The following is a 26797-nucleotide window of genomic DNA, read 5'->3' on the forward strand; positions in this document are numbered from 1 at the left end:
GGCAAAGTATTGACAATGTAGCTGACACTTGGCCCTGCTGTAGGCAGCACAAGGCCCTCCTGTGACCACTGTAAACCCAAACACCAACACCACAAGCTCAGATATCTAGGACAGGAACTCACAATCACTGTCATGCCAGCATGCACCATGAGGGAACAGATACATCACCTGGGAGACCCACAGCCAAATCACACTACACCCACCAGCAGGCCCTGTCACACACACCCCTTACACAAGCACACACCCCCGGGGCAGGCAATGGATTTACCCACTCTCACAATGGACATGTGACACAACAAGATCAATCCATAGCCAAAGAAGCATCCAAGCCAAAAATCTATATGTCAAACACTCAGGAGAACATATCAATCTGTCCCCCGCAACATACCCATCCACAAGTGAACAGTGAGGGGAATGCTAGGCACATACAACTACCTGGAGTAACTGTGCCAACTTGAATATGTATGAAACATGGATGTCGCATGAAACAGCATTAACATTGTCTCTCTCTCACACACAGGGCAACGTCATGGATCTCCCCCCAACAATGGGGGGGAAGAATCACAGTCCCAGGCTCGGGAGGAGCCTGAACCCACCGGCATCGAAGCCTCTCAACACTCCGCGGATGACCCCAACCTACCTGGACCCTCTGGTGTCCAAGCCCCTGCAGCACCTGCCTCAGGTACATCTGTGCCAACCACCACCCCCATTCCTGCCACATCCCAGGAGACACCCAGGAGCCCTGCCCGCACTGAACAACTAAGACAGTCTGACCTGGAGGGAGAAGGTTCGCCGGGCACCCAGGAGGAGGCAGACAACCCCGCAACTGCCATCCCTCAGGGGTTCCGTAGACCCGATGTGCCCACAACGGCAGGCCAGGCTCGTGTGGGCAGGGGTGGTGGGAGTGGAGTCAGGCGGAGGCGAGAACCTGACCAGCCAGCTGAAGGGACCAGTATGTGACACATACGCAACATCATGGTCGCATACCGGCGTGACACCAGGGCCATCAGCCAGGTAGTGGAGACCCTCACAGAGATTAAGAACCAGCAGGCCAAGCAACACGCCAGTCAATAACAACACCAAGGATGGATGGAGGCAAGACTGGCTGAGCTCCTGGCGGTGCAAACGGACATAAGCCGTTCACTCCGTCGGATCGCCGACAACATGGGCAACCCTCCCTGTGCCACCAGGCGAAGACCAACACCAGCCACATGGAGGGAGGAGTAGGAGGATTCGTCCGATGGAGCGTCCCAAGCATCGTCAAGGCCTGCATCTGAGGGTCCCGCGAGGAAGGTGGGTCGTCCATGGAAAAGACCGAGAGAGGCAGTGGACCATCCACATCTCCCAGGTCACCTGGCCTGGCACCTGGCCTTCATGCGCAACAGCAGCACCTCATTCACTGACATTCTCTGCCACATGGACTTGCTGGTCACAGTCTGACCAATGATGACAAACACTGTGTTCTGGACTCTGATGACTTCAAATGCAAAGGATCCCATCTCCCCCTGTGAACTTTGGATTCTAGGCACACTGTATGGCACCTATTTTTACCCACAATAGACGCCCCCACCGAGAATAAAACTAAATTTCTTTAATTAGATGTTGCAGTAATTTTGCATGAGTCCACAACATATGTGTGGGGAAATGTCAAACTATGCCTGAGTGTTGAACTAACTCCAGCCATCCATACCCTGGGATCTGAGTCCGGTACAGGACACACATGGGTCACAATGTATAATCCAATACAGACATGGAGCACAATACTCACCCATGATGGCCTCAAGCTGCTGAGGGGGGGCTTGCAATGCTGTGCGGACAGACCAATTTGGAAGAGCATCATTAAGGTGTAGAGGTCATGGCTCATGTGGAGGTGCCCGGGGAGGGAGTCCCAGGTATGTTTAGCCAGGTGGGAGAACTATGTCCTGCATGCTGGACTTCGGTGGATGTGAAGAATGTTGGCCAGGGCAAGGTTGGATGCACGGAGTTGGCCCAACGGGGTCTTGGATGACAGATGTCCAAGGTTGGTTTGGGCTCTGGGGTTGTGGACTGCCTCCTGAGTGTGGGTGAGGAGTGTGAAGGTCTTTCTGCAGCAGACAGTGATCCATTGCAGCTATCTCAGGTGCACGGTGATGTGGCTGGGGCGCGGGATGTTGAAGCTGAGGTGTTCAGATGCTCCCTGGATGTGGACAAGTTTTCCGGGAGTTTGGCTGTACTTGCTCCGTGGAGGGCGGGGCTGTAGCTGACACGGCTGGTGTCGTGGACCTGGGGGACGGTCTGTCTTGCCTTGGAGTGGATCTATCTGTGGGTCATGTGCATCATGCGGAGGGTGTTGCAGCATGAGGTACAGTTGCTGGTGAGTTGCATGGCAATTGTGAGCGACGAGTCCATGATGCACACCATCTTGCGTGTGTAGCCACTGTGTGCCAGTGCAGTTCCCTGGCGGGTGGGACACAAGGAGTTGACCCAGCTGTAAGGGGACAATCCTCAGATGATTACCTCAGTCCTGTACAAGTCCAGCCTCAGGTGGCTGATGTTAAGCCATTCATCAACGGACCTCATGCCTTCTTGAAGGTTGGAACTGGCAATGGCTGTGTCTTTGGTGAGGGTGAAGAGCAGCTGGCTGTCAATGGCATACGAGATGATGATGAGGTTGTATGCGCATGTGATGGTGGAGAGGGGGGTCATGGACATATTGAAGATTGACACGCTGAGAGATGAGCCCTGGGCCATGTGCCAGATGACGCCAGTGTACTACATGCTGAAGGCTTGAGTCCCACTCCCATGGCCTTGCCGGTGAGCCACTTGGTGATTTCATCCTGGTCCATCCCCTGGATACCAGTGTTGGAGATGTGTGAGCTGACAGTGTGTGAGCACATCGTGCATAATGCTGTGGAGAGGTCAAGGGGGGTGGCCTCACCATTGTTGAGCAGGGCAAAGTTGTCGGTGTTGGTGGCAATGATGACGGTTGCAGGTTGCCTGCAGCTCTTTGCGTGGAGGAAGTTTGTCAGTTGCTCGTTGACTGTATTCCTGATTACATTTGCTGGCTAGGGAAGCACGTTGAGGTTCCTTGAGAGTCAGCGTTCCTGCCGTCCATTGTCTAAGAAGGGCCTGGGTCACTGCATGCCTCTATCTACCATGGAATGCGGCTAACTCCAAAGATACATACATGACGTGCTGGACGGGGGCCACAAGGATGGGGAATGATGTGGTTGAGATGTTGTGTGGGAAGGGTCCTGATGGAGATCCCCAGGGGATGTTGCACATGAGCCGGGTGTTGTATCTGCTGATGATGGAAGTCCAAAACCTGAGGGTGGTTGGTCACACGTATAATAGTGCGTTCTGCCTCTGTGTGCCAAGGCTTGTGTGTATGTCCATGAGCTTGCAGTGGTAGAAAGTTGCAAGGTATTGGCTCAGCCTTGCAAGGGTGGGGTGTCTTTTGGATGGAGAGCTGATGTCAGTGCACTCACGATGCTGATGAGCTCCTTGATGTCGTGCTGTTTTTTGGCCTCGTCCCCATCTGAAGGATCTCTAATTGTCCTTGCTGATGATATGGTGATGGCTGTGTGTGCCGTTTTCCAGGGTTGTAAGGCCACTGATGGTAATTTGTGTTGCAAGCTGTGCACAAGAGTCCTGCTAGACGTGTATGAGTCCAGTAGGTCTGCCGTGTCCCAGGTGGCTTAATTGTTGATGTGCGTCACAGGAAAGTCTGTCAACGTGGCTGGATTGTTGGATCAGTTGCTGATCCAGTGTGTGAGGTTGCAGGGTGTGGCGGTGGTGTTGGTTCCAGTGTCCCACACAGCATGTCTGTGTTGACTTACATCAAGCATCTTTGGGGGATTGGTAGCGGGGTGTGTGGCAGTGTGAGCCCGTCGGAGACGTGGATGCTAATGTGGATGGACCAATGATGGATGCTGGTGTGGTTCTCATCCAGCCAGAAGTTCCTGGCCCACAGCCACATGTATCCTGTGGATGTGAGGGCGTCCGTTACGATGGACGTGTTGATGGCTTTGCGGAATTGTGGATGTAGGCCTGGAGATCTGTAGATGAGTGTTACTCTGAGGGTTTGCAGGGGGTTTGTGCCAAACCGGATTTGTGACTCTGAGTGCATACTTGGGAATAGATATCAATTCATCCTCCGGGATTGTTCGTGCCATCCCTGCGGGTGCTCTTGTATCCGTCTGAGATGGCAATGAAGAAGTTGTGTGCTGAGGATGCTTTCATCCAGGTCACTGTCATGATGGTGATGTGTGGGCCTGTTGTGTCCAATGGCGTGCTGTTGGACGGAGCCGGTGTGGAGTAGGAGGGACATGACTTGGTTGGTGTGACAGGGCCTGGAAGGTGGGGCAGCACTATGTAGGCAGTTGGAGTTGCACACTCAGCATGCGAAGGTGTGGTGTGTGCGCTTAGGGTATGCCTGAGAGCAGGCAGTTGATTTTCGCTTGGACATTGCTTGGAGGGTGGCTGCAACATGAGACTATTGTGTGATGTGGGTCATGCAAGGACATGAGGGTCATGCAATGTGCACGTTGCATGCGCTGACGGTCCTGCCTTTGGCACCGCCTGGCCGCAACAGTGGCACAGACAAGCTGATGATAGCCTAATGAATGGGTGAAGGGAGGAAGGGAGGAGCATCTTGGAGGCGTGTGGGTTGCAGAATCAGGGAACTTGGTGGGCCCTTGCCGCAGGGCCCGCAGCAGCAGGCGGCATGTACTGGAAACTAGGCCAAAAGTAGCACACAAAGACAAGGATGTCAGAAAGGACAACTGCAACAGGTGCATGTAAAGGAAGGAGTGTCAGGTTACTCATGGCTCACCCAGAGAAAATGGATGAACAATCACCAAAGATGACTGACACAGGATCAGGAAACAGAAGGCCAAGCTGCGCACAGGAGACACACCCTCAGCAGGCGTTGACGGCCAGTTGGTGGGAGCAACCTGCACAAATTCATACACAACCATGGACTTCATGCACAATAGAGATTATTATCCATGAAGAACTGCATGCATGTTGCCGAACTACACATACACTCATATGCACAATCTTTGACAACTATGCCAGAGATGACGCATGCAAAGTGGCAAGAGTCCTGCATTGACAGAGATGAGGCACTTCAGAGGTTGAGGAACATCTTTATTACTCAAGCTCACACTGAGGGAAATGCATCAATATGAACCGACTCACAGGTCATTTGACTGAACATGTGGGACCTACACTGGACACCCCCTTCACAACACGGATGTTGTAAATCCAAATGAACAGGCACACAAGTTAAGGGGATGAGCCAAACACCTCCTGCTGCACACGGAGAGGCTGCAATTCCCCATTGAGCCTGTCATGGGGATGTCCCACACTATGTCCACCCGTCGCATCCCGTATGTTTCAGAGGGAATTGTTACACACATTGATGCCTTCATCAGAATCCAAAAACCATTACAGATGACTGTCACGAAGGGTGACTGTCAATTCATGGGAGTCATGCTACATGTTATGTGCCCCATGGTGAGTCAACATGTATGCATGGTAACACAACATGCACAGAGGCAGTCCCCACACATTCCAAACATGTACCACCCCCAAAATGCCTTGCTGCAATCCCCAAAATGAAATTTCCCCATGTCCGTGCATGGAACGCTGATTCAGCACACTCATGAGGAATAGCAGGAGGACAACAATGACACGAGCAGACAACATGCGCAAGAACCTGGGAATGACAGAAACACAAGAAGTCAGCTAAAAGATTTTTCTCCACATACATGGTCATTTACTAAACAGGAACAATGTTGTCCCCATGCTAATTTAAAAGAAAGTGTCCCTGCTAAAATGTGTGGAATGACATCATCACTCGAGTGACACATCAGAACACACATCGAAGTCACTTAGCACACAGTCATCTGGACACACACACACATTGCAACACATGCCACCCAAGGCTCCAAGCATGCACACTCAGACCCAGTGACTCACCATTATGAGAAGAAGTTGCGTATGAGCTGACTCCGGATATCCTCCTCCTCCTAATCACTTGCCTCGTGACCAAGCCCTTCATCCTCCACGGGTGGATGATCCTGCTCATCCTGCTCCAGGATGAGTGGCACTGCCTTCTCCACTGCCATGCAGCACACAATGAAGATTTTGCAGACCTTCGCCGGTGCATATGGGAGGGACCCGCCTGTCTTGTGAAGGCACCGGAATCGGCTCTTCAGGAGGCCAAACGTCCTCTCAATCACTCGCCTAGTCTGCCCGTGTGCATTGTTGTACCGGTGATCTGCAACTGATCTTGGGTTGCGGAGAGGCGTCATCAGCCATGGCATGTTGGGATAGCCAGAGTCCCCTACATGGAAACATCATGTAAATAAGTGGGTCAGGAGATGCCGTAAGAGCCAGAGATACCGCAACACACAGGACAAACAGAGTATACCCACCAACAAGACATGCTCGTTCGTTGTGCAGCTGAAACATCATTTGTGGCACCCTGCTACGCCTCATGATGTAGGCATTGTGTGCTGACACTGGAAAACGTGCACAGACATGGGAAATCAGCATGTTAGCAAGACACACCACAAGGGCATTTATAGAGTGGTAATGTTTACGGTTGCGATAGGCTACCTCCTGTGCCTGTGGTGGTACCAAAGCCACATGTGTCCCATCAATGGACCCAATGACATGGGGCATCCCTCCCAGGGCATAGAAATCACCCTTGACACCTGTCAACTCCTCAGGAGTCGGAAAATGGATGAATTCATCCAGGTGCTCCAACATGGCTTCCAAAACATCACGCAGGACACGGCTGAACATTGTCTGTGACATACCACCAACATCAGCTATGGTGAATTGAAACGTACCTGTGGCAAAAAAATGTAGGGCTGCCATCACCTTCATCTTGGGGGTCAGCGCAGTGGGATACCTGTGTCACGATTGGAGGTGTGGTGCCACCTTGGCGGTCAAGTCCTCAATCAACTGTTGAGTGAATCTGTAACGTTGGATGCAGGCACGTTCCCTCATGGCACCCAAGTCTGGCATTGGTCGGGGGACAGGCGGTGCCCTGCAGAAAATTGTGATGAATGACGAAGATTGAGAGCATAACAACATCAATGTCAATGAACAGAGCACATGCTCAACTGCTACTACACATCTGCTAAATACAGAGTCTGGTGTGTGCAATACATCCAGGACACGTATGCTAGCTTGGTGATATTCCTACGAAAAGCCAGATACACCCGTTGATTGGCAAGTCTACATGACATGCCCTGAAACGAGCTTGGGGCCAGTCTGAGTGAACAGCCAGAGACATCACAGGAGTGACATACATCCACATAGCTGCATTTAAAGGATGTCATCTCATACAGACAGCTGATGGCAATCTAGACGCACAGGTCACATGGAATGTCAAATGTACAGATCACACACATTGCCATGAAGGGCTACACGTGAAAACAGAAAACACAGACATTGAGACGACGCAGATATGTCCTCATGTGAAAATATCATGTCCGATGCATACAGACGCTGCTTATGAGGGAATCCACATGTGGCATGGTGTGCGTAGATGTGTGCTATGCCCATCTCCACACAGACACATGTTGGATGCAGCAACAGCAGATGTAGTTGACGGAACAGTAACAGCAAGCTCATGGGAACACATGACACACACATGACATAGTCACATCGGGGCACGCTGATTATGAAATGTCAGTTGTTAGTTTCCCTGTCCCTGGCATCAGGGGACAGTTGCGGGTGGTGGTGACTGTGCCATACCAGTGATGCTGTGCTTGACACGTTTGTACTACAGGCACACATGTGCAAAGTGTGAAGGGGAAGTGTGCCACATAGTGCCCCATCACACATGACATGTGTACACAGGTCATCACACATCAATTGCGCAACTACATGAGGAGACATGTGCAATATCAATGCCTGACACACCTAGGCCCTGCACATGAAAGTCTTCAATGACTTGATGTACAGCCTTGTGCGAGTCGGAGACCTCCATTCCTTTCGTGTGCGCCTCCTATCACCAGTGTAAGCATGTGAAACGCACCATACACACGCTCTGAGAGCGTGTGTACGGTCTGTATCACTATTGTAGTGGTGCCGTAGGAGTGGGCGTGGTACAGACCATATACACGCTCTCAGAGCGTATGTACGGTCCGTATCACTATAGTAGTGGTGCCGTAGGAGTACGCGTGGTATGGACCGTACACCCGCTCTCAGAGCGTATGTACAGTCTGTATCACTATAGTAGTGGTGCCGTAGGAGTACGCGTGGTACGGACCATACACACGCTCTCAGAGCGTATGTACGGTGCGTATCACTATAGTAGTGCTGCCGTAGGAGTACGCGTGGTATGGACCGTACACACACGCGTACTCCTACGGCACCACTACTATAGTGATACGGACTGTAAACAGATTCTCAGAGCGTGTGTACGGTCCGTATCACTATTGTAGTGGTGCCGTACGTGTACGGGTACGTGTGAAACGCACCGTAAATGTTTTTTTGAATCAAAAATTACATAGGGGACACGTATTAGGCCCAAAATGCATGCTGGTTGTCATGGATACAGAGATTTCAGTTGCAATGTGGCCATCATGTGGGCTTGAAAAGTCAGTTGGCCCAAAAATTACAATGTTGCAAATTGGTGTTTGCCTTGCTATGATGCTCAAAATTTGAACCATGCAAACTCGTGTCATTGGTGTCTGTTTAAAGGGATTGGAGGAAACGTAGGATGCAAATGAGTCTGACCAATCACTCTGTACTCCTGTAAATGAAAGCCCCCAGCAAGACAGATATAAGTCAGCCAGAACCCATGAGAGGGCACTTGCCTGCACAACTTTCCTGTCGACCACACTGCTGCTGTCTGTGCTTCCTCTGGCACCATGTCGCGGACTGTGGAGAGGGCCCAGCCATTCACCATGGAGGAGAATGAGGCCTTGCTGAATGTCCTCCTCCCACAGTACCCCAGCCTGTATGGGAGACCAGGGGATCAGGTGAGTGCTGACCCCACTACACATGCAATGAGGTTTAGAGTGGGTCCCGGGGGGGAAAGTCTTATGTCTGTCATGCAGAGCATGAAGTAATTCCTGTGTGCACTCCTCACTTGCATTGTGCATACTGTGACATTCACTGCATAGTGCATGACACATTCAGCCTGGCAAATCCTTGGTGGCATTTTTTGGCTATTGTCCTGAGGTGATTCAGTGGCCCCTCCGGTGTGACAGGTGACTGTACCCACAGATGTGTATGAGTTGAGGGGAGCTGTGGTGAGAGTGTCCAAGTGATGTGTACGCCCTCCTGGACATTGATGTGTGTGAAGGTTCCTTGTCATGTGGGTGAGTGTCTATGTGAAGTGTTGCACCACAGCTGCATGGAGGAGGCAACAGCTCTACCCATCTGATGTGAGGAGTAAGCCGTGCTGTGTGTCTAACTTGCTGAGCTAGCCCGACACCTGTGACACCCCACAGGCAAGTGGCACATGTGCAGAGTGAGGTATGTATCCGCTGTTGCCAATGGCAGGTGATTGATCTGTGCCTGTGTGTGTCTGTGTACTCTGCTGAGGTTGCGTCAGTGGGCTGGGGCATGTAACTGCTTTGAGGTGCTGTCCATCAGCCTGGTGTTGCATGTGATGCACAGTGTGTGCCATGATCAGGGAGTGTGTCGCACCACTCCTGCCACCTGTGTAGTTTCAATGCCATGTAGTGCATTGGGGCTTCCACAGAGGCCAATGTCTATATGAGTAAGATGGGATTCCTTGGCAGCATCCTATGCCCTGTTCAACATATCATCGATGTTCAAATGTGTGTCTCTGTGACATGGAGCAGGTGTAGTGATGTTGTCTCACTTTGTCATCCTCACAGGTAACTGCCTACGAGAAGGGGGGGATCTGGAAGCGGATCGTCAGGGCCGTGAGAGTGGCGGGGGGTCGCAGTCGGCACCTAGCCCAAGTCAGAAAACGGTGGCAGGACATCCGGTGCTGGACCTGGCGGATCACCCGGGTCCAGCTGGGGCTCTCACCTCCACGCCCCCATGGCGGGTGCCGATGCCTGACCACCCACATGATGCGTGTCCTGGCGGTGGTGTTCCCTGACCTGGATAGGTAGTTACAGGAGGGACAGCAGCAAGGAGGGGGTAGGTACCTCTCTGTTAGTTGTGTTGTGTGTCCCCAGCTTTTGGAAGTGCTCTGTAGCCTGGATACACTACCAGGGTTTATATGTGCAGTGCATATTCTGTTCTCCAAAGTCAACCGGTGCTCTTATTCGTCCATTACCCTGCTTGACATGTGTCCCCTGGTCTGTGTGAAATCACAATCTTTACGTGTCCTGGTTACGCCTACGACCACCTTGGTTAAACCTGTTAACGTTGGATGCGGATCACTAATCAATAGCAGTGATGTTCCCTGTAAATACACCTCTTGAACAGATCATGAACCATCCAGATCCTTTTTCCACTGCTTTAATAATAGATACACTATACTGGTATCTTATTCATATTTTTCTTGATGTGCCTCCCCCCTGTGTGTCTTTTTGTGTCGGTCCCCTATGCGGTTGGCTGCCGCCCTGTTTTTAGACCCCCTTGCACGGGCCATATCCCCGATAAACATGTGTGGGACTTTGATACCTCATCACGACCCCCGTGAACCCTGTTTTCAGACCCCCGTGTACGGGCCATGTCCCCAATAAACATGTGTGGGACTTTGATTCCTCATCACGGCCCCCGTATACCTCACCACTACCGTTTATATCATTTTCTCACATTCCCATGTGTTACCTGTAGTATGGTATCTGGCTACTTACACGTTGCCTGTCTTTAATAATAATATTGCCATAGCAACCGATCACGTGAGTGTATCTACCCTCGCAAAATCACTTCCTGATCCCGATAGTTTCCCCGCACCACCTGCACTAACATGGCCGCCCTTATTTTACTAACCAATGGGATTGTCACAACCGTTCTGACAACCTATCCCTGTAATCACTCCGACTCTCGGAGTTGCACTTCCCGATTCACACCGGAAATGGATGGTTGCTCGCTCCACCAGTTCCAACATGGCCGATCCGTAATTCACTCCTCGAACAATGGGCTTGTTACTACCGTAGTCATGTGATACATCCCGATATCCTTATCTAGCAAACACCGACCTCGCTCGGTACCCATCCCAGGTCCGGCGGTAGGGGTAGGTCTTCCATCCCACGCGTCTCGTGACGCAGGTGAGTGCATCAGGGCTCGTACACGCCGTCGCCCATTAGGTGAGTCTGGGTAATACTAATGGAGGATTCTTGACGCCTCCATGACTTCATTGGCGGCTTGAGCGAGGACGTCCTGCTCTGATCCATCCGCTACCAGGGGCGATGGCGGTCGCCCCCCATTTGTGCTCTAGAGTCTCTTGTGGCAACCCGTTCCTGACCGCTTTGACCACTTTTTGGCGGCGATATGTCCTGGCCCCTGAGCATGATGGTCACCATGGCTGCACACTTAATCGCTCATGTCAGCACCTTTTGACACTCAAGGCTGTCATTACCCTCCGACACTGCCCTCACCACATGGGTTACCGGGCGGACCATGTCACTTTGTATTTTATTTTTAATTTTATTTTTTCCCCACCTGGTTTCCCTTTCACTCCAGGACCCACGTTAGGAGTCCTTTTTACCCGCCGGAGACTGCTGCAAGATTCCCTTGCTCACACAAGAGGTGAGTTTATAACCTCCGCTCTGTCTCAGCCCTTAGTCCTGTCTTTTTAGAGTTTTTTAATTTATTCTGTCTTTCGAGACCTTTCAGTACCCCCCCTGAGAGCTTCACCGAATAAGACTCTCGATGATTTCAGCTGATGTTGTTATTTATGTATTGCTTATCCGTACAGTCTTGTCATGTGCTTTCTGTCTCCAATCTTTTCATAGGTGACTCCTGAGCACCTTTTTGGTACGTAGAACCCACATACCTTGTTGTAGATAGTTTTTGTTTTCCTGATCCTGATGAATTGCCGTGACCAATTACTGGCCTGAAGGGCAAGAAACATGTTGATCCTCCAGAGAGTAGGGCATACACAACTAGCATCATAATCACTAGTAGCTATCCCCACCTCACTTTCCTTTTAACTAGGCTGTTTACCACTCTATTAAACACAATTTTTGTGGACTAACAGTACCTATTTTATCTGTACATCACATCTACACATCCTAGGGCCCCTTACCCCCACAGCACCCTTCGGCAGGAACAGAAGATCCCCGCCAAAGAGCCCCAATTTTGGGAGCCCGTCAGGAATTGCAGCGCCGACCTGACGAGGGGCAGGCTCAAATGATGAAGCATGACACCTAGCTTGCTGGGTGTGTGAGGGCCCTAGTTCCAACTAAAGGGTTTCCCCCCCCCTTTTTTTCATGACAGACGACATTTTGTGCTGAAATCACTACTTTTTCTTAACCTATCTGAGGAACTTTGTACCCTTTTTGTCTTACTATGAAATCACAATTGCACATGGTCATCTAACCTGCCAGTTGATCCAAGTTCACATTGCTTTCAGCGGGAGGGTGGTCTGTGACATGTGTTGTTACCTTGCCTGTGCCCTGTCCTGTTCACTCTGTTGGGGGTCCATATTTGTTGGCACTGATGATGAGTCTCAACATGGGAGTGTGAGGTTTCAAATGAACACCCTTGCAGCATGCATGACCAATGTTGTGGCCTCAGACATGATGTGCATGAGTGGGAGATATGCATAGTGCCAGGACGGTTGCTCATGTTACAGTCAGATCATTCCAGGAACAAGGAGCAGTGTGCCCACTACAGTCCCCTGAGACACCCTTGCCTCGTAATCATATGGGTCATCTAACACTGTGTCCATTCTCAGTGAGTTCAGCATATGTTTGCCTCTGTGGCATTGTTCCCTGGCCTCATTTGCATTTATCCAAAGTGTGCTACATGTGTCGACTGGACAGGGAGACCCCATTTGGCTTGTGCATACTCACACTGGGCAGTGCCTGTGTGTGTATTCACAACTATCTGTCGATGGTTGTTTGTCACAAATATGTGTTGGCAGCCTCACAAGGTGATGTGGAGTACATTTGGGAAGTCTTGCTGCACATTTTAGTAAAGCCTGATTAAGAGGTGTCACTTCTTGATCTGTCTCAATCACATTGTCTCAGGTATGGGGGATTTGTGCGGGCGAGGCCTACATGGCCAGACTTTATGTCTCCTTGCCAGGTCTGACCTGTGTGTGATAATTGGCTGGACAGAGACTCAATGTGCAGTGTCCCAGTGATGTTGTGCAGGGTTTAATATTTGTGCTTTGCAGCATGAGTCAATTGTTTAGATACATGATTCCTGCTCATTCATTTTTTGCACCAGTGTGTGGTCAAGATGCTACATAGTTTGGTCTTTGTGTGCTGACATCTGTGTGGACATTCTGGCTTGCCATGGGGGTGTCTCCTCAGTGCAGGTATGACTTTTAACAACACAATAGCAGGCCCATTAGCTCAAGCATTGTCCTGGGTTTGGACTGGTTGTTGGTGATACCAACTTATGAGTGTCAAGTCATCAAGCCCTCCGTGGGCCCATGTATATGTACTTTCTGCAACTACATTTCTTTCTAACAGTGGCTTCTTTAAAGAAGGCTGCCAGCTTCTTCAATGATTGGGTAGATGTAGTTTTGTGTGCACCTCCTTGGGAGCCATCTCATATGAAGGCACATGTGTGTTCTGTTAACAAAATGGCACATTCCCACATTCTGACCATGTCGGTTGTGTCAAGTATTGTGATTCCCAAGGGACCAACTTTTTTTCGTTTTGTGTTCCAAAGTACTTACAGGTCTCTGGGTGTGGGGACACCTTTGGTATTGAGGTGTGTTACTTTGCCTTGGGTGCACCACTACTGTTTCTTTCAGGGTAAACAAGAGGTGGCATGACTTCATTGTATTGCTGTGCTCACCTGTTCCCAGACACTAGCTCCTCAGTGTTTTCTCATTCAAGTTTTGGGCTGGTGTGTCCTATTGTTCCTTGTGTCCAAGTGGCATGGTGGGTCTACCAACTAGGGAGTACAGGGCTTACATATGTGCGGAGTAATCTAGCTGTTACTCATGATGCATTGCCTGATATGCACTGTGACCTATTGTTTTTTTACTCATGTGTCAAATGTATACAGGTGACTGATGTTTTTCTGTATCTTCACCTTGCCCACAGCATCATCATTGGAAACCGAGGGAGACACCGGCACGGACCTGGATGAGGGACCCAGCACCAGTGCCACCAGTACTGGCGAGTCTGCGGGAGCCAGTGGCACGGAGGGCGAGGGGAGTCAGTCAGAGGACCTATCTGGTGGCGAATCCAACTACGACGCAGACGGGTCCGAGGCTGACCTCATCGTGGGGGCGGAGGCTGCTACAACACCTGGCAGCAGCCCAACATCTGTCCCCGCCTCCTCCATTCCCAGCACCGCCCTCCCAGTTGCTCCGGTCCCTTCTGTCCATGCAGGGCCCCACCATGTCTCCTTCGGGACAGGCACCGCACCCCCTGCTCCTGTCACCCCTGCTGCCCTCAGTGCAGTCTGTAGACATACTGCGGCAGTTGCAGGTTGGGCAGGCATCGGTGCTGACTGTCCTCCATAGCCACACCACAATGCTAACACAGATGGTGTCGTTCATGGAGGGCATGTCAGCATCGATGTCTGAACAACGCAGGTTTCTGCAGTCCATGGACTCTTCACTGACTGCAGCAGTGAGTCTCCTGCAGTGCTTTGTCCCCCCCTACCCCAGCCCCATCCACACTTCCCTCTCCCATACCTGTCCCATGCACACCCAGGCATTCCCAAGCACGCACCCCACCAGACACAGGCAGCACACCACCAAGTAAGGGCAAGCGCACACCTCCTGTCACGCACACTCAGGGGGATGTAGGCACACCCACTAGGTCTGGGGCAAAAAGACATACACGCAGCCACAGTCTGAGTCCGCAGGCCTCACAACCCAGTCCCTCCAAAAGCACTCTCCTTGGCTCCCCTGCCAAAGTGACACCCGAAGAGCTGGCCATTACCCACACAGTGACACCACCCCGCAAGCGGGTGAGGAAGTCCCCGGCCAGGGTAGTCAAGTCCCCCGTGTCCACCCCCTCCCCATGAGTACTGCACCCCATCCCTCAGCCACCCCCCCTCGGCCACCCCCCCTCCGTTGGCCCTGGGGTTTCTTCCGGTGCAGGGCTTACCCTGGACGCCCTGGCAGCAGTGTGCAGCGATGTGCTAACATCCACCTTTGCCGCTGCCCCACCCCCTGCGTTGGAGACGTCCACCCCTGCACCCACCACACCTGCCCTTCCCCCTCCTGTCCCTTTGGTGCCTGGTCCTTCCCCACATGATGCCCCCCCCCAGTCGACGAACCTGAGGGTTCCAATGTGCAGGCAAGCTAGGGGAGACACGTGCCCATGTGTCCCCCCAAGGACTTCTATTGTGGACTGGCCAATGGCTTTTGTATATAGTGTCATTTCAAGATTCTTTTTATGCTGAATAAAGCATTTTATTTATACTTTGCACACTATTGCATTTCAGGTATTGATGTTGGTGCTGAGGCTCCTGGAGTTGGTGTAGTGGTAATGTGTTATGGTTCTGAGAAATGTTCTACTCTGATGGTCATGAGGTGGACCGTGGTTTCTGCGTGCCATCACAAGGTCTCTGCAAAGAATTATTGTTAGTGTGTGTTATTTTGGTTTTGAGACATTGTCCCAAGGAGTTTTCCTTCCTCTGTGGCACCTGACATCTTCCCTGCAAAGAGTTGCACAATTGTTGTGCTGACCTGTGTCTACATTTCCTTTGTTGGTGACGGATCCCTTCAACTATGGCCATGCCTGCTCAGCAATGTCTCCGGCTGCATCATCTGTACCATCCTTGCTAGTCACTATACTTGTGTATTGAGTATGTCGAAATGCCTTCATGGAGAAATTCTCTCTTTTCACCACTATGCATGTGTGTACTCCCGGCCTAGCACACATATGGTACTTTTTCTGCAGGGTATTTGGGCACCTGACTCACAATTGTGGGCATTGTATTTGTGGGAACTCCACCCTAGTCCTTCCATGAGAGACAACATCTTGGTGGCTGGCCCAGCACCTGAACATTCCTATCAGTCCTGGGATGTGCGTGACAGTGTGTGTTCCCTTTGGCTCTATTAGTTTAGTAGGCACTGACATGACTATACAGTCTTGTGGCATGATCTCAGTGTGTGTATTGTGCTGCATCTGCCAGGGGTGGGTATGCATGTGTTATTTGTCCTCACACCCACATGTGGTGTGTCATGCAGTGGGGGAGTGACATCCATCCTCCTAGGAGAGGGACACTGCTGTCAGTGATGTGTTGTTATGGCACTATCATCATTGTCCACAGTTAGGGATGCGTACATACACCCATGGAGTTGTGGTCATCTGATAATGGTGTATACCCCCATGTCTCTGTCCACTGCTGGGAGTCCTCTGCACCCACCCCTCACATGTCTGTCCACTGCTGGGAGTGATATGCACCCACCCCTCATATGTCTGTCCACTGCTGGGAGTCCTCTGCACCCACCCCTCACATGTCTGTCCACTGCTGGGAGTGATATGAACCCACCCCCATGTCTCTGTCCACTGCTGGGAGTCCTCTGCACCCACCCCTCACATGTCTCCACTGCTGGGAGTCCTCTGCACCCACCCCATGTCTCTGTCCACTGCTGGGAGTGATATGCACCCACCCCCATGTCTCTGTCCACTGCTGGGAGTCCTCTGCACCCACCCCTCACATGTCTGTCCACTGCTGGGAGTGATATGCACCCACCCCTCATATGTCTGTCCACTGCTGGGAGTGATATGCACCCACCCCCATGTCTCTGTCCACTGCTGGGAGTCCTCTGCACCCACCCCTCACATGTCTGTCCACTGCTGGGAGTGATATGCACCCACCCCCATGTCTCTGTCCACTGCTGGGAGTCCTCTGCACCCACCCCTCACATGTCTGTCCACTGCTGGGAGTCCTCTGCACCCAGCCCTCACATGTCTGTCCACTGCTGGGAGTGATATGCACCCACCCCTCATATTGCAGGCCACTGCTGGGAGTCCTCTGCACCCACCCCTCACATGTCTGTCCACTGCTGGGAGTGATATGCACCCACCCCCATGTCTCTGTCCACTGCTGGGAGTCCTCTGCACCCAACCCTCACATGTCTGTCCACTGCTGGGAGTGATATGCACCCACCCCTCTTATGTCTGTCCACTGCTGGGAGTCCTCTGCACCCACCCCTCACATGTCTGTCCACTGCTGGGAGTGATATGCACCCACCCCTCATATGTCTGTCGACTGCTGGGAGTGATATGCACCCACCCCTCACATGTCTGTCCACTGCTGGGAGTGATATGCACCTATCCCCATGTCTCTGTCCACTGCTGGGAGTCCTCTGCACCCACCCCTCACATGTCTGTCCACTACTGGGAGTGATATGCACCCACCCCTCCTATGTCTGTCCACTGCTGGGAGTGATATGCACCCACCCCTCATATTGCAGGCCACTGCTGGGAGTCCTCTGCACCCACCCCTCACATGTCTGTCCACTGCTGGGAGTGATATGCACCCACCCCCATGTCTCTGTCCACTGCTGGGAGTCCTCTGCACCCACCCCTCACATGTCTGTCCCCTGCTGGGAGTGATATGCACCCACCCCTCATATGTCTGTCCACTGCTGGGAGTCCTCTGCACCCACCCCTCATATGTCTGTCCACTGCTGGGAGTCCTCTGCACCCACCCCTCACATGTCTGTCCACTGCTGGGAGTGATATGCACCCACCCCCATGTCTCTGTCCACTGCTGGGAGTCCTCTGCACCCACCCCCATGTCTCTGTCCACTGCTGTGAGTGATATGCACCCACGCCATGTCTGTCCACTGCTGGGAGTCCTCTGTACCCACCCCTCACATGTCACTCCACTGCTGTGAGTGATATGCACCCACGCCATGTCTGTCCACTGCTGGGAGTCCTCTGCACCCACCCCCATGTCTCTGTCCAGTGCTGGGAGTCCTCTGCACCCACTCCTCACATGTCTGTCCACTGCTGGGAATCCTATGCAGCCACCCACCCTCTTGGTGCAGTACACTTCTGACCTGGGCCTACGCACACAACAATATAGAGGTAATATGCTGCACCAGGCCGTAGGCCAACATTCATGGCGTGTGTACGCCTTGTATCCCAAATGTACTGGTGCCATAGGGGTACGTGTGATACGGACCGTACCCCGCATTCATGGGGTGTGTACGGTCCGTACCACGCGTACCCCTACGGCACAAATACAATGGTGATACGGGCCGTACCCACGCTATGTATGCGTGGGTGCGGTCCGTATCACTATAGTAGTGGTGCCGTAGGGGCAAGCATGGTACGGCCCATACAAACGCCCTGTGATCGTGTGTACGGTCCGTTCCACGCGTACCCCTACGGCACCACTCCAATGGTGTTACGGACCGTGCACACGCTCTGAGGGCATGTGTACGGTCGGTACCACGCGTACCCCTACAGCACCACTACAATGATGATACGGACCGTACACATGCTCTGAGGGCGTGTGTACGGTCCGTACCACACGTACCCCTACGGCACCACTCCAATGGTGTTACGGACTGTACACACGCTCTGAGGGCGTGTGTACGGTCCGTACCACGCGTACCCCTACGGCACCACTACAATGGTGATACGGACCGTACACACGCTCTGAGGGCGTGTGTATGGTCCCTACCACGCGTACCCCTAGGGCACCACTACAATGGTGATACACACCGTACACACGCTCTGAGGGCGTGTGTACAGTCTGTACCACGCGTACCCCTACGGCACCACTACAATGGTGATACGGACCGCACACACGCTCTGGGGGACCACATGTACCCCCACTGCACTACTGATATAGTGCTGCGGACCGTACCCACGCTATGTATGTGTGAGTACGGTGCGTATCACTATTGTAGTGTTGCCATAGGGGTAGGCGTACATGTCCACTTCCGTTGTTGCGTGACGCAAGGATTGGTGGACATGCCCCCCGGAGTGACCAGACACTTGAGGTAATGTATGTCCTCAATATTGTAGGTTTTAATTTGGGTAGGGGGTATGTTTCCTGCCCTCACCCCCCCCCCTTGGCCCCTGGGTGTTGTTCTCACCTTCTGCGGCGTGTGCGTCGGGTTCGGTGCACCAGGTCGTAGGCTAAGAGGGCCGGGATGACATGTAGGATGGGGTCCATGGCTGTCCGTCGCGTACCGGGGCTCCGTTTTCGCGTCGCACTCAGTTTTCTGGCTTTTTTTGGCTGCCGTAAAAAAATAGCTGTGTGGAGTGACGTAGGGACGAATCGTACTTGCTGGTCCGTAAAACGCTGCCTGACTCCGTACGGACATCGCGTACGCGCTGTCCAGGATCAGACTCGTAGGTATTTTTTAGCCGTACGGTGTTTTGTACGATTCGTACGGAAATGGTATTTCTGTGCGAATCGTACTTGCTGGATTGTACGGTGGATTTCCCGGGTACGAGTCGTATGGAGAATACGCTCCGTACAACGGATCGTACCCAGGTTTTACAGGATCCGAATCGGCACCCTAATTGTGATATTCCACTAGATGCGGCAACACTGGACTGAAATGACCCTGTGATCAAAACCTGGTGCACTGCCATGTGTCTGTTTATTGGTTTGAATTATGTGGCATTACTTTTGTGAGGTAGGTGAGATGGCTCCAGCTGGTGACATAGATCAATTTAATTCTGCCTATTCTATGGGAAATTGTCTGATGTATCCCATCATTCCATGTAGTTAAGGTCTGCACATGGAAATGTAATCACTGGCACAGAATATTTGAATAATGTTTGGTTTGGTATGTTTTGACATCGTGGCAGCCTATGAGTGGAACAATGGAATAAAGATGTGATGAGACAAGACTCTTGTAAATACACCCAGGCCAAAGCAGGGAAATTTTACCTGGCCTTAATAGACCTCACAGCTGCTTTCGATTGCGTAGCTCGCGATAAGCTGTGGGGTGTCTTAAATGAATTGAAAGTTGACCCTGTTTTAATACAGTTCTTAAGACAGTTCTACTCTGGAGCTACCGCAAAGGTCCGTTATGGTATAGAGAGTGAGTGTACCGCCCCATTTAAAATAGAACGAGGCGTAAGGCAGGGTTGCGTTCTGGCACCACTCCTGTTCTCTCTATACATTAACGCCTTTGAACAGGAGTTGGTGCTACATACCAAGGACCCGCCATTTGTAAATACTCGCCCGATAGCATCTCTCCTCTAGGCCGATGATGCGGTGCTTATGGCCCGCACCCAGGTTGGGCTACAAAGGGCTTTCGCTTTCTACATCACGTTCATAGAAAGGCTTGGTTTAAAACTGAACTCCAAGAAAAGATTTGTGATATCATGTGGGAGAGCGAAAAACAAGAATAGAAGTTTTCAGGCGGGGGGAGTAAGGTGGAATCTATTACTTCCTTTAGCTATCTGAGCGTCCTTTTTGATAGAACCGGCTCTTGGGCTCCAGCAGTTAAGGCTAGGTCCTTACTTTTTATGAAGTCTATCGCTGCTCTTTTACATTTTTCCAAAAAGCTAGGGAAAAGACCATCAGAAATTTTATTAAAGATTTACCAGGCAAAGTATGTGAGCATAGCAGTATACGGGGCAGGTATCTGGGGATTTCAAGACTGTACACCAATACAACGTATTTAAAATGCCTTTCTTCGGTTCATCCTAGCCGTCCCAACTAGTACACCGGTTTTTAATTGTCATTCTGAGTTAGGAATTGTATACATTTCTGATCTAATCAAAGCCCAGCCGGTATTGCTATGGCACAGAATTTGGACCACAGACAGTACAGGCCTTAACAGGGAAATAATAAAGGACGCAATGAGATTAGACAATGTCCGTAAAATTCTATGGTTGAAATACGTTGAAAATTTTATGCAGGACATTGGCCACCCTGAATATTTTACCTTGCCCAACCGTATGAACCTCATCAATCGGAAGGAGTTTAAAAAAGTTTGCATGACCCACTTAGAATAAGCAGGGTGACTCTCGAGATGAATAAACCTATGGTGGTCAAACATCAACTAATTAATACTACGTGCAACATTCAACCTTATCTGTTGTATGTTTTTGGTGGATATGACAGATACCTTTTGACAAGATTTAGTTTTGGGATTTTCCACCATTTGACTACTTATCCAGCCATTAATGATTGGTCAAGGGATCTCAGTCTATGCCAATGTGACGATGTCTCATCACAAAGTATGATGCACATGGTTTTATTCTGTAAGTTCTACACTAGCGAAAGGCATAGATGGCTTATACCACTTTTAAAACAGGGAGGATGGAGGCAATGTCATCCTGCCTTCCTGTACTTACAGATGTTGGATAATTGTTATTGTATTGGTTCTATGGTGGGCTTCCTAAAGAGTGTATTGAGGGCCAGGAAAAGTCTCAACAACTGAATTAGGAGAAATGCGTTGGGCCGGAATAAACTAGTACTATTCAGAGAATTACAGCTCGTTTACATGTATATTACCAATTTACAGGATTTTACCTATGAAAGTTGTGTATTGATGAGTTTTAAAATGTAACATATGATAATGTATTCTCTTTCTATATGTTTGCTTTTATGATTTTAATGCTTAAAACCGAATAAAGCTTGTTTTGATTGATTGATTGACTCATGTATATGTATGTAGTAACTTGATTGTCATCCTAAGCTAAACACTGTATACATGCAAAATATTCATGCTTACACACGTAGCTTGTTTTGGCATTGTAAATTTTTCATGGTAGTATATATATTTACATTGCTAGATGTGAGATTTCCCACAGCAGACAATGAGTTTATGATTTTTGTATTCGTTAAAGTGGTGAAGGAGAAGAAGACATTGTGCAAAAACAAACATAACAAAAATAATTGAAGTAGTCAGTCATAGTGTGTGAAATCATAGGTGTAGATGCCAAATTGTCTGAAGTCCAAAGTCCAAAATACTACTCCCAACAGAAATGGAAAAGTGTCCAGAAATAGTCCACAGAGTGAATGTGTTACACACACAGGAAGAAATTAAGGTAAGGTTTTTTGCTAGCAATGGTGGATGTCTTGACATCAGCACCTCCTGGATTTTTGCATGGACGTCCTTGCTTTTGACCGAGGAGGGATCCACTGCTGCAGAGACAGGGGTGTCTGCAGGCGTGTCTTCCTCTGACAGGGCCTCCCTTAATGTGGCTGACTCTGATGTAGAAAGCCCGGATTTAGTTGGACCACAGGAAGATGTAGATGTGGTGGAAAACACGCCTGCAGATACCCCTGTCTCTGCAGCAGTGGATCCCTTCTCGGGTTGTGTTGAAGTCCTGCAGCACCTCAGTTATGGAGCCCATGTTGGTGTTGTGGGTGTCTGTTGTCCCTCTGCAGCTGCTTCATCTCCTGGGTTTCCTTCAATACCTGGCCCATCACGTCTTGGGAGTCCTGATAGGCCCCCAAGATTTGGTTGATGATGGCCTGGGTGTGAGTTGCCCCAGTAGCCTCAATCAGTGTCCCACAGTACCCCTGGTTGCTATGTGATTGGGCTGGTGATTCTCACCTAATAATCCAGGACATGGGGCACAACATGGTAGTGAATGTGCTAGGTACACAGGTTGGGGGGGACTGGGTTGACTGAGGTGTTGCAGCAGGGGTTGGAGTTGCTGGTGGGGGCACAGTGAGACTCACTGTTGCCATCTGGCCAGGAAGACCAGATGTGCCCGGACCATCTTCCACGTCCACATGACCAGGAGTGTTGTCATCACTGAGGTCTTTGTCCAGGGTGGAGTGGGAGTCTGTTTGGTGTCCATGGTCTGCCCAGGTGTAGATGCCAAATAGTCTGAAGTCCAAAGTCCAAAACACTACTCCCATCAGCAATGGAAAAGTGTCCAGAAATAGTCCACAGAGTGAAAGTGTTACACACACTGGAAGAAATTCAGGTAAGGTTTTTTGTTAGCAATGGTGGGTGTCTTGACATCAGCACCTCCTGGATTTTTGCATGGACGTCCTTGCTTTTGACCGAGGAGGGATCCACTTTTGCAGAGACAGGGGCGTCTGCAGGAGTGTCTTCCTCTGACTGGGCCTCCCTTCATGTGGCTGCCTCTGATGTAGAAAGCCCGGATTTAGTTGGACCACAGGAAGATGTAGATGGTGGTGGAAAATCCCCGCAAAGGGTTGTGTTGAAGTCCTTCAGCACCCCAGTTATGGAGCACGTGTTGGTGTTGTGGTTGTCCCTCTGCAGCTGCTTCATCTTCTGGGTTTCCTTCAATACCTGGCCCATCACGTCTTGGGAGTCCTGATAGGCTCCCAAGATTTGGTTGATGATGGCCTGGGTGTGAGTTGCCCCAGTGGCCTCAATCAGTGTCCCACAGTACCCCTTCTATGACCTCTACCCACTAGGCTGCACTCTCCCACTGTCTCCTGGTTGCTATGTGATTGGGCTGGTGATTCTCACCTCAGAATCCAGGACATGGGGCACAAAATGGTAGTGAATGTGCTAGGTACACAGGTTGGGGGGACTGGGTTGACTGAGGTGTTGCAGCAGGGGTGGGAGTTGCTGGTGGGGGCACAGTGAGACTCACTGTTGCCGTCTGGCCAGGATGACCAGATGTGCCAGGACCATCTTCCACGTCCACATGACCAGGAGTGTTGTCATCACTGAGGTCTTTGTCCAGGGTGGAGTGGGAGTCTGTTCGGTGTCCGTGGTCTGCCCAGGTGCTATGCCAAATCGACCTGCTGTGAAATAGAGAACATTATTATTGGTGGAAGTGTGGTATCTACATCCAAATGTGCTGTGTCCCAGTAAGAAGTGATCTAAGAAAAACAAAATGTGTAGTGATTGCTACTGTGATGAATTTTCGTGGTATTGAATTTGGTAACAAGACATTTGGAGACATTCAATACACATAGTAGAAATGAGCAGCTCATTAGATGTGCTAATATGTTGGATGTTGGATTAAGGAATGAACATGACGTCTCCCAAGCACTTAAGACAAAACAGTGGAGAAGTAACAAGTGTATTTGACCATTCCAAGGCCTAGTTGTGTACAATACAGGTGAACACACAACTTGGTTGTATACTTAGCATTAGTCATCATGTGAGCAGTGCAGAGTCAATGGGTCATCTCTCACTTCTAATGAGATAACTTAGCTTAATGCCTTACAATAATTTGAGGTACATACTTGGCATGGTATCACTCATGCCATCAATAGTTTCAGTTGAGGAGACCAGGACAACATCAAGCTAAGTAGGAAGAAATGTCTCTGAGTAGTGCAATGTATGTAGATTGCTCAGTCCATGAGAAAGGAACATCAATTGTTACAGTTACAATGGGCAAAATCACTATTGCATCTTGATTTCTGTTATAGCAAAAGGGCCTCATAGTAGTTGTAGTCACTTCAATCACTACTTCCCAACACTTACAAAATGGTTAGTTTAATATACGTATTGTCAAAATGCAGTTAGGCTAGAATGTACATTTAGATATTGACACAAATCATAGGTCCTGGGATAATGATTGAATAGTTATACACTTACATACACCATTCCAACATGTGGCATGTTATGGAGATTGATACATGTGATCTTATATTCAACAATACACATTGACAATGAGAATCAGACAGCTATCATATTTTGAGTATTGCATGTTAGGAAAGTAGATAGACAACACATTAGCAAAAGCTGAGATGGGAGCATACTGCATGTCGAAGTGTTATGACAATTACTGAGGTGTAACTTACCAGACTCTACTCCCCAGCTATTCTCCTCAAGCTCTCAGAATGCAAGATGGCCAAGACCTTCTCCTCCCAAGGAAACAGTTGTAATGGGGCTCTGGAAGGACCACTGCTAGTCTCCTGGGCCTCCAGGTGTTGTGTGGAGATCAAGGAATGCACCTTCCTCCTAGATCGTTATACCTCTTCCTTATTTCCTCCTTTGTGTGCAGGGTGGTACCTACAGCATTCACTGTGGTGACTATCCTGTTCCAAACTTCCCTCTTACTACTGAGAGGATATGTTGGACGTGGGCTCTAATCAATTGTGGCTCTACTCTTAGGATTTCATCCACCATGACTGACAGCCCAGCCTCTGAAAAATGTGAATTTTTTGGACATAACATAACTATAAATTAAAGTGAGTGACAGTGACAAAAAGACACCAAGGGATATTAGATAAAATGCAACAAAAGTGCTTGGAGAGTGTGAAATGGGACAGGGGCAAATAAGGGCTACCTTATCTCAACGAAAAAAGTGTGGTGTCTGTCTTGCTGTGCCACAGTGGAAAGGCAAAGGATCATGAATTGGGATGGGGTGTGTTTTATAGTGTGATTTGCAGGTGTGTTCATTTGGTCAATAGATATCAGCTGTGTTGTATTTGTATCCATTGAATGGGCACAGTTCTGGTGCTTTGCTGAGAGCATATCATGACGGCCTACCACCAGCAAGGAACCACCGCAAGGATACCGTCAATACAACTGTGTTTTTATAATCAGCCCAGCAAGAAGCCCCGGCCCTGACAGCGACAAAGAACACATAATTAACATTGCAGTCTGTTGCGGCCAAGGCAGGACACAGTGCATCATAATACGGCAGTTTTCTGACCAGCCGGCTCAGTGGTCTTCTTGGGATGGCTGGCGCCACTCTACGGCAGTGAGACTGCCAAACTCGTAATCAAGCCCATAGAGTGAGAAGCAGGTGCTGTATTCCTGATTTCACCAATGAATCTCCATTTGTCAGGGGACCTGTCCTGCAGGCTACCCCTTGTGAATTTACAGTATCACCCCTCTGAAATTACCATTGCTCATGGTGTCCCTAATTCCAGAGTGAAAGGGGTGGAGAACTACTAGGGCTTTTTTTGTCAGCCAACTTGTAACAGGTCCATTAATCACCAATTTAAACAATCATTCTTGAGGTCAATTGTCTGATTAAGCTCTGTGCAAAATTGGCTCAGTGACAGCATCCTGAGTGCTACTTTAAATTCTTCTCAAGCTTCATACACTGGAGTGTCGGACCGTTTTCACCTGTTTCTTTGTTTAAGCATGTTAATTTCAATTATAGAGTAGCATGCCTGCATTCTGCAGCCATTTGTGATATCAAGGATTAGAAAAGTACTGTGATTGAGAAATAAAGTTCAAAAGATGTCTCATGATGCTATTGGACACCATGACCCACAAAAAAAAGCCAAGTACTTATTTTTCCTCACCTACCATTTCCATGCTGAAGGTCCGACTTTCTTTAGTTCTGTCTGTCACTTTATTTCCCATTTGCTGCAGAACAATTTCTGTTTCTCTTCAGAGTCTAACTTCAGTTCCTTGACATCCTCCATTACACTGCCCTTCCAAAAGTGAGATTCTATTTTTTTTGCATCTCCCATCCCTACTCTTCTACCCTGCAATAAACACAAAATCCATAAAATGTATCCCTATTTATCCTTATTTAGCTTCTTGCCCATTAAAATCCTTATTCTAATGTTAGTTCTGTCTTGCTTTGAAGGATGCACCTCTGTATGTATTGCTATTCCTGACATTTCTCTGTTTCCTCTTAAATTGGGGTTTAATTCAGCTGTTCAAATACTGTGCAGCAAACTCCCTACATCACATTTTTCACCTAATCTTTTTGCACAATTCTAGCTTGCTTTCTTTCTCTTAGGGCCTAATTTAAATTTTGGCAGTCAGCCCATCCTCTGCCAGGGTGATGGAGTAAATTCTCAATCACCCTGATGGAGGTTCCGATGGCCAAATTTAGAAATGTCTGCTGGCCAAGAGGACATTTCTAACATTGGCTGGAAC

This window comes from Triturus cristatus, chromosome 5_2 (genome assembly GCF_964204655.1).
Source record: "Triturus cristatus chromosome 5_2, aTriCri1.1, whole genome shotgun sequence".
NCBI lineage: Eukaryota > Metazoa > Chordata > Amphibia > Caudata > Salamandridae > Triturus > Triturus cristatus.